This window comes from Pieris napi, chromosome 12 (assembly GCF_905475465.1).
Source record: "Pieris napi chromosome 12, ilPieNapi1.2, whole genome shotgun sequence".
Classification (NCBI taxonomy): Eukaryota; Metazoa; Arthropoda; class Insecta; order Lepidoptera; family Pieridae; genus Pieris; species Pieris napi.
The window spans coordinates 6,704,785-6,714,985 of NC_062245.1; the positions used below are offsets into that span (position 1 = coordinate 6,704,785).

General features: G+C 32.6%; 1 long non-coding RNA gene across 1 annotated transcript; it reads left to right on the forward strand.

Moving 5' to 3' along the window:
* The first annotated feature begins 2,118 nt into the window (after positions 1–2,118).
* LOC125054837 lies at positions 2,119–5,866 on the forward strand. The gene is made up of 5 exons (XR_007117776.1): positions 2,119–2,254; positions 2,620–2,785; positions 3,247–3,405; positions 4,982–5,144; positions 5,674–5,866. It is a non-coding gene; the product is annotated as an uncharacterized LOC125054837 (long non-coding RNA).
* The last annotated feature ends 4,335 nt before the right edge of the window (positions 5,867–10,201 follow it).

Consider the following 10,201-nt stretch of genomic DNA (forward strand, 5'->3'; position numbering starts at 1 on the left):
TTGGTTAAGGAAATTTACTTCTTCCATTACTACACTGAGCGCGTCTTCTAGAGTTGTACATCTATGTAATCGGACAACGCGTATCATATCTTCGGGCAAATTGAAAAGGAAAACATTTAAACATGTATGGTTATATATATTCATCTTCGCGTTCTTAATATTCTCGTCCTCTATTAAATTAATTTTTGAAAATAATGTGCTACGGACGCTTTGGATTCGATTACAAAAGCTTAAATATGACTCGCCTTGATTAATTTTAATATTTTCTAATTCAATCGAAATACATTCTTCAGTTCTAGGATCTCCGAAATGTTGGATAAGAGTTGTTCTTAGCTCCTCCCAATTATTGATGTCTTGTCTCTCGCTAATCAAGTGACTTGCCTTACCTCTAAGGCGGCTTGTTATAACATGAAATATGTATATATCTTGTGCTATATTCGGACGTTCTGGCCTAAAGGCTCTAATGACATACTCACTTTTCTTTAAAAATAAATTTAATAGTTTTTGTTCCCCATCGAACTTAGGTATAATATTTAGAATATCAGTTGGAATAGTGCGTATTTCTTGCATTTTTAAGAAAAAATATCTATTACAATAAAAATTAAAAATAATATAAATTTATTTTCTTTACTTACTTAATAATTCAATATAATTTTCTTTTTATTTCAATTAAAATCTTTATCAACTTAAAATTACTTAAATCTATTTTACACAATACACAGTCAAACGGAAATAAAATGGGACAGGTTGGAATGCGAAGAGGTTTACTCACATAAGTCTGCAACCCATTTCTTCTATTTATAACTGCTTAATCTTCTTTCACTTTTTACCTTTTACCGTCGAATTACGCGATCAATAATGACTTATTTGTTTGGTCGTAAAATATCCGTTTAATGCGTAAAAACACACGCGCAACCCTACACTCAGACTGATTTTAAGTCTTCACAGGCACAGGATTACGACGGATATCCTACCGGCTGCGCCAGTCAAATCGCGACGGTTATCAAAGGTTTTTTTAAAAAGGAAAACTTTATTAAGTAAATTACACTTAATATTCTTAACTAATAGTCGATACGAGACTCTTATTCTAAGTTGGTCGATGTTAGACCCTATCACTATGGTGGTCGATATTAGACTACCTTTAATATAATTATAATCTTACAGCTAAAACCCCTTACATGATAACTTTGATTCGTGGAACACAATGGAATCATAAGACTAAGCATTGATTGCATTAACGCTTACGGTGCTATTTGGGTATCTGTGTGACATTATAACTAGCTCTTATAGGCAAGCATAACATACACGAAGAGATTATAAAAAGAAATTAAACAAAACAATTAAATTATTAAAACTAAACGAAAATCGATTTTAAAGTGTTTATCAGAATGCTCACTCTGGATATCGGTGAGTTTTGAAAAAACGCGTTATCCGGAAAGGAGGGACAAATGGAGTAATGGGATGCCTGGGGTATCTAGAGAGTACACGAAATTTAAATTTTGTTAAAAGGTTGGGGCAATCAATCTGATTGTTAAATATCTTAATTGCAAACAATACATCAATTAATTGTATGTTTATATTTTATCTATCATCCATTCCTTTTTTTTTTAAAGTAGTTATAACGTTGTATAATCTTAATATATCTAAATTACGTGTCACGTTACTTGTCCGCTATGGACTCCCAAACTACCGAACCGATATCAATCACATTTGCACACCGTGTGTAGTTCGATCAAACTTAAAAGATAGGATAGCTTACATCTTAATTTATACCCGCAATATTATTTTATTGCAAAATATTTGTTTATTATTTCACAATTCTAACAGATGGCGCTGTGTTGAAAGTACCAACGTTTCACATAAGCTACAATTTAATGGCATAACCACCAAAAAAGCATGGTGGTCCCCATGACTGGTGTCCTCCTACCGTTTCCCTTGAATAGTTTACTACTATGTAATATAACAAAAACTTTAGCCACAGCAACGCTTGGCCGGTCTGCTAGTACATCTATATTAGTACATATCTGTGTCAATTTTTTTTATATTTTACTACGCAGGTTTTTATTTATATCTGTATTTGTAAAACATTTGTCAAATTACTTAGCTTGGTGAATGTTATCAATTATTAATATAATAAAGTATCAACGTGATTTATAAATGTATTCATTAAATCATGCCTTCACTTTGTAAAAAAATACAAACGTGAGATAATTATCTACCGTAGTTTCATAATTGTTGAATAAAAATAGCATAGGTAAAGGTGTATTTTAGTCTAAAAACAACGATTATATTTTTACATATTATTCATAACAATCTCCGTAAATCAGTAAGTTATTTTCCTAATGAAAGATTACTATGTCGCGATTAAAACTATTATGGTATTTATAAGATAACAACGGTTGATCACCTACTTCATACATAATTGTCAGTGTAAGTGTTTGTAACTTATCAATAAGCAGGTAATTAATATCCTAATTGGGTCGATTCCTGGTACACCCAGTAACAGTTTACAAAACTCACACCTATAATAAAATTTATGAAACATATGCAGAAACGTGTCAGGTCAATTGCCTGTTAGGTTTGACGGGAATCAAACATTTCGCTAATTTACTTTTTCAGCCTTAAATTCTGCAAATGCCCAGAACCAAGTGTCTTCGATAATCTACCAACAGAAGTTTTGCCATCTTATCGTCCCTCACCTCTGGACAAACTCGGCTTCTGTTTCAAATGCTGCTGGGTGGTGCCATTACGTCCTGCCGCTATCATCATATGCTTTATATTGTTGGTTTGTACACGGGTTTTTATTAATGTGTAATATTGTTGTTAAGGTTGTTTAAAGCTTGCTATAGTAACTGCTTATCCTTGAAGAATGAACAAAGAACGAAATCTTTGCGTTACCGCCCATTTTCATTATATTTAATCTAAAATCCTTGACCCTGTGTGTACACTTTTCATATAGTATTAGTGCTCTGCTCTTGCATACTTTTCTTAGTTTCAAACGCCGCGAGTGTAAATTTAAAAAAATATAGTCGGACAAAATAATATTAAATTTGTAGTAGGATTTTAAATTTGTATAATGAAACCCTTCACTTGGCCCAAATAAAACATTAACGGAAATGTATTTATACAAATATGTATTCAGCTGCTTTATAAAACAGAATAATACTACCTTTTCAAACTTATAAATTTGTTTATGGGAGTTTTATTCGATAAATATTAAAAAGTAAATTATTATCTGTTGTCTAGATGTGGAGTATTTTGCAAGTAGTGGGTGTGGAAAAGACAACTGCGTCTCTCATAGCTGACAAAGATAGCAATGTGTTTTATTTTATTAAGATAACACTTGTGTGGCTCGCTACTATGTTTATAATGGCGTGTGGAGTCTTACTTGTTGGTATAATTCTCGTAAGACCATATTTTATTTAATTCTAGGATTGTATAAGGCAAAAAGTAATTTTTCATCGTTTCTGCTAGACCAGAAACCTCAAAGGTATATTGTGTCATTAGTTTCTATATTTATTCCACCCTGAAACATCATGTAATATTCCAAAGAAAAGACAGTTAAAGTAATAGATAAATCAATGCTACAGAAAACCCGTAACTCATTCAATTACGGCATCGCCGCAAAAGTAATATGCGATGCCGGATACTGGATACATTAGATTTATTCAGAATTGAAACCCAAATAATTATGTTATATTAGCAGGTGCGTAAATTGGGTATTAGTCGGATCATATTCGAACCAATGGCAACCAGACAATAACTTAAATAATCTTTTAATGTGTTATATCCAAAAAGGTCAAAAAGTCCCTAAGAAATTACATAGACAAAAAAAAGCAGTATGAATAAATAGTTGACTTTATCAAGTAAATACCTATGTATTATGCATAGTTACTATACATTTTAAGTGATATTTACTGTAAAAAACGAAGTATACAGCCGAAATTGATATATCACTTTATTATGATGAGCCTTCCACGCGAAGAGCCTTCAAAAGGTTCATTAAAATTTTATTCGGGAACTCACGTCGGCCCGCTATTAATTATTATTGACGTTATTGCATTTCGCTACCAAACAGACACTAATTGCTTCGCCCGCAAATAAACCTTGACCTTTTCTACTTCTTCGTATCAGTCTGTCAATAATAAATGAATTTTGTACGGTGTAATTTTCGTTTGTATGCTGCAGCGGCGCTATATGCGCATCGCTCTATTAACATAATTCTAGGTCTCACGGAAATTGTCTTAAAGCGTTTAGGGTAATATCCAGAGATTTTTGTATGACACAATCAATACGTTATTGATGCACGGGAGTCACTGTCTGAAATTTGTCTTAAGTTAGATTACCTTCTTTAAAAAATCTTCTAAATTCGGTGTAATTTTTTAATGTGTTATCTAGGATCTCTAAATAATTATAGAAGCATTTGAAAGGTATTTCAGGTGACTATATCGTGTTCAATTTACAATATTTTCGCTCCTAGTCTATACTTCTAGGCATATTTTCAATTAGATATTATAATATGGATGCTATGTTCTCGAAGAATCTTGATTTTTAAACTTCTCTGTAGGTTTCATTTATTTAAAAATAATAATTGCATATACTAGCTAATACATACTATTTTTGTATTAATCTTGTACAACTGCCCTGCGATTCTGTAACTCACTTCACGAACTCACACAGCGGTTTTCGCATCGGCGGTCGCTCTCAAATCAGTCGTGAAGCAGTCATTTTATGATTTGGCATTCTGATAAACATTAAACTACAAGCTCCCACCTTTTCAGAATGCCAAATCATAAAATGACTGCTTCACGACTGATTTGAGAGCGACCGCCGATGCGAAAACCGCTGTGTGAGTTCGTGAAGTGAGTTACAGAGTCGCAGGGCAGTACCAATTTTGTAGATTTATTAAAGAGCCTTGAAAAATGTAGGTTTATTAATAATGCTAAAAACGTGTCAAAGCATTAAAGCTTTTTATTTTCAGTCAAATCACAAACTTGTCAATGTCTTCATGTGGTACACTGTAATATATACCATGCTACAATGTGCGTTGTCTCTAACTGCATTTGGCCTTCATGTTGTGCGAACTGGAAAGACATCGGGAAAACTTGTAGTCCGTTTGGTACTTAGCATTCTATGGAATTGTTGTAAGTTTTTTTTCTCACCTATGCTAATTTACTTTCTTTTTAATTAGAATAAGTAATGAATGTTAAACTATTTTTTTTTCATTGTGCGAATATTCTAATAAAGTAATTATTCTAACTAAAGGCTTGAGAACGCGGAAGATTCATCGATATCATATTATGTCAAAGACTCTTAAGCTTAACCGATTATTAAAATTTAAATAAAACCTTTTAAATTGGACAAGATGGATAAGTAATCGTTAATTTTGAATCTTTATTTTAATTTGTGTAAATAATCATGGAGGTGGGGATGAGGTTTAAGCGCTTTAAGCCGTCGATTTTTAATGGAAGTATAAATAATGTTATAAATTCGCCGTTAATATCAACTGTCTATAATTCGCGTAAATCTAAGACATTATTAACTTTAAACCCTTATACTTAAGATAACTTTTTAATTATAAAACAAGCTAAAAAATTTCAATTACAAGGTTTGAACTAAGATTTTATCTTTGGATATGAAATGGAAGTTTATACTTTATGTACATAATTTCAGTGGTGTTTTATTTCCTGAAAGTTATTAACAGTTACAAGATGTTGATTTGGATGCCGTGACACAGAACAGACTTGGTGTAATTATATTATGGAACCTGGCCTTTCTTCTCTCTGGTGTCAGCGAAACCAATACAATAACGCATTTTATGTTTTAATGGCAATTATATTTATGTTTTGCATAAAAAATACTCTTCCTTCGGTGTTTTATTTTTTGCAGTTGGTTATAATACTATGATTTATTTTCCTACTCAATATTCTGAATATTTATATATGACAATTGTGAAATCTACAGATGATGTCAATATAATTTGAATTTTCAATAGGTTTAGAAGTTAAAAAAGCTTACATTTAGTCTATAAAATAATTTTCTATATTCAGGTAATACAATTTTGTGTGATCAAATTGAAATAAACTTAATGTTCACCAACTTTGTTATTTACCTACTTGACACTGGCATTTTAGTTAGAAGGAAAAGCCTGGGGGTGGATAGAAATTTAAACGCTACGACGTTTGTACTTATAATAAACAAGTAATTTAAAAGATACAAGATTCAGGATATACGGACAAAGATCTAGGTGAAACATTTCAACAAAAATCCTTAGATTAGTTAGATTCCTTCGAACGACGCGTTCAGGCAGTTAAATTATGAGTATTATCAAATACCCTCAAGTACTATGAGTAGTAGTGTGGACTAGGTTTTCGCACTTAGACGCCCATTTGGTTAATTCACAAATTAGGTAAGTGTTGTTAAGTCCTGGCTAATTAAGCCAGCCTAGCTCCTTCCAGAAGCTCAGAAGTTTCCTGGTCTTCGCACCCTGCGAGCGACCTCACTGCTCCAAGGATCTCTGCTCGTTGGTAACCACTGCCACGCATTATAGGACGTTATTAAGGGGACAGTGGCCCGTCATTATCCTTATTTTATTAATAATTTTTAGGTTAATTCTGTTAAGGCTTAGAAGACGCTTCTGCATTTTGCGTTTTGCACAGTTGCGTTTGTAACGGTGATTTTCGAGTTCTGTGGACCATTGGTTAATCCAGGTTCACTCTTGCGAGAAGCGCTCTCCACTGTAGAGAGACCCAGCTCGTACACCTATGCTATGCGGCTATGCCATGCGATGTGCACGTCGTACTGGGATTTGTAGAAACACATAGGCAAGACCCTCTCCCCACACAGTTTATAGTATGTATTATACAATAACATACTATATCAGCAGATCACGCCTGTAGGTATTTCTTCTCAAACCTATTGGTCTTATACCATATAGGTTTGATAATAAATCAATTTAAGTATCTATTCTTGCATATTCTGGAAGAGATATGCGTAATCTAAATTAAATAGATAATACTGCTTTTGCTATATAAAAATACATAACAAACTTTAGAAGGTACTGTAATTATTAATGAAACATGTGTAGAGTACCTCGAACTGAAAGTTTCCTGACTGAGTCTATATATCGGAGGAAGTGATGCCTGCTGGGGGTGACAAACTTCATTTAAGTTCACGTGGAGCTACTAACAAAACCAATACGGTAATTGGATAAATTGATAAGGTATATACCGAAAGCTTTTATTCTGCTTATTCAGGAAAATAGAATCTGACTTCGCATTTCGTTATCATACTTTTCAATGTTAATTGGTAAAGGTAAATGAATATTTAAATCTATACACTAAATAGTGTATTTAGATACTGATCTATAAATAAATAGATAAGTTTAGGAATATCTAAATTGTTTAAAATTTCAAAATAATAATGTTTAATGTATATATAATATATTCAAGTAACACAGAGAAATCAATCACAGATTCAATTTTACTGAAAAGATTAATACTCAAAGTTTCTCATTATACTTTTGCGACATACGTAAAGAAACGAGTGGTACAAATTCCCGGCGACGCACTCTCGAGCCCTCTGGCATTGAGAGTGCCCATGGGCGGAAATCTATATCACTTAACATCAGATGAGCCTTCTGGCCGAATGCCCGTTTGCCCTCTGTTCTATAATATAGGTAGGCGTTAAAAAGCTGTAGTTTAACAAAATTTTACTTTAAATTGCTTTCAGGGAGATATATTAAGTCTCTTCTCTGGACTTGGTAGGTTGATAGGACTGTCAGTATCAGTAATGATCAGACAGTAAAGAAAGGAGAAATAATACTTTCAATCGGCTCCATAGCTTTTGTAGTTGCTTTGCCCTAAAGTATTTTCGTCGTAACTACTATATCGTATTAGCTTCAGTTCGCTCGCGAAATTAATGTCATTTATTATTCCACATTATTCTCTTACCTTTACTCTGTTGCGACTTTACTGGTAAAGACTTTCCATGATACGGAAAAATAAGGTTTTTCCATTAAAATATATTTCAACTCTCATTTTGTTTCATATAATCAAAAACAAAGAACTGATTTCAATTGTTATTAGTCGAATTCTAAGGTCAAAATTACAAGATTTTGGCTAAAGTACTCGTTTGTTTCTCACTGTCAAATTGTGTTTACTTAAATGTTCTGTGGCGCTTACTCTAGCTGTGGTCCTTTTCACATTGCTTGCACGACGTAGGCAGGTAAGGTTCTTAAAAAAAATTACATGGTTTAGTTCTGGGTCTCAGTTTTATTTCTGTATTTCGTGATTATTTGTTTTTTTCTAATAGGCAAGGAGGCGTAACCCTTTACGATGTTCTCCTGTACCGTCCAAGCGAGTGTTAAATACACAGATAAACCCATTGCACCTACTGCACTGAACCTACAATAATTTGAAAATCAAATAAAGTAAAACATTTGTTTTTTATAGTCGATTCGTGTCGGCGGTAGAAGCAGAGGAAGTCATGGGAGAAGATAAAAATTTAATCCTGAAGTTTAAATTTACGGCTTTTTTTATCAAATTTAATATGGGAAATATATATACATAGATTTCATTTGCAAAAATAATAAGTATTTACATCGCATATCATTCTACCTTGATCACACAATATTTTTTGTCGTTTTGATATATCCAGTAATATTTACAAAACATTTGAGATTTTCCTTAACAAACACCGAAAATTTGTCGAAACATACGCCGTGGTATTTGCATATGGGTCATTTCTTTGAAAAATGTGAGATTTGCGAGAAATATGAAGGGCTATGTAGTCACGAACACACGACTTTGCTCGTTTCACTAATGACGAGCCGTTTATGGTATAGTGAATTTCGTGCCTAACGGGTGAAACTTATTACTGTGAAAAAGTAAGTTTTTTCTCACACAATATATACCTTGACTTTAACTGTCGCAATGGCTTAGTAAGCGTAATGCATAATAAGTCCTGAGTTTGACTTCCAAGGTAACAATACTTGTTTTGGGTTTAATCACACGGGCTAATATCTATATTACCAAAATAATCCGTAAATCAGTCATTTCTGTGTTTTCCGCATACCATACACTAGAGTATTTATTAATTTATATTATACTAGCTGATCCGGCAAACGTCGTTTTGCCATGTTTATCATTTATAATAAAGAATAGGGGTTGATCGTAGAGGGGTGAAAATTAGGGGTTGTATGTATTTTTTAATGTTGTATCATAAAAAAATAAAGAATATTTTTTTTATCTGAAATTAAAAAAAAATGTTTTGGGGTGGACTACCCTTAACATTTAGAGGGATGAAAAATAGATGTTGTCCGATTCTCAGACATACCCAATATGCACACAAAATTTCATGAAAATCGGTCGAGCCGTTCCGGAGGAGTTTAACCACAAACACCGCGACACGAGAATTTTATATATTAGAAGAGATAGTCGCAGTCCGACTATAGAATCAAAAAAAATATGCACCTAAAGTTTTCTCTAAGATCTCATGAAAATAATAATAAGTGTACTGTTATTCGTAAATCCATCCTCACTAAACCTTTTATTGACAGTTTCCATTCAGTTTTGGCCTCAGTAGCACTAACGTGTCTAAAAATATCACAAGCCTAAAGTTATTTTACGTGGTAATTGTATTAATTGTGCTGCGATCGCTAGCTAGTGCCCGGAGCGACAGATTATAGCCATTTTGCAATACTGCTAATGATGCATATAACATTTTGGTCATGTTTATATGTGTGGATTAATTATTAATGTTCGCATATAGGATTTATGCGACTTTCCGATGACTTAAAAACTTCTCTTAGTAGAAAAAATTGTTACATCTTGATACAATTTGTTGCGTTGAGGTTATATACATTTTTTAAATATGTCTAAACTGGATATGTTTAAAGATTTGTACCACACAATTGGTTATTAATTATATTACTATAAGTAAAAAGTTTGTTATAAAAGTAATCATAACTAACTATTATATCAGATATCTAAACTAATCATTATATCAGATAGGAATAATTGAGATTAAGATTTTAAGGTAAGTTTATTATTCCACTTAAATGAGTTTTCGCTTAGACAAATAAATATTTAATTTGATTTCAGCAAGGTTTGTCCGGCTGTAATATTGGGTAAATAAACCTTTGAATAAATCATTTTGATTACATTGTAACGGGAGAATTGAAAACGTAATCAGATTTACA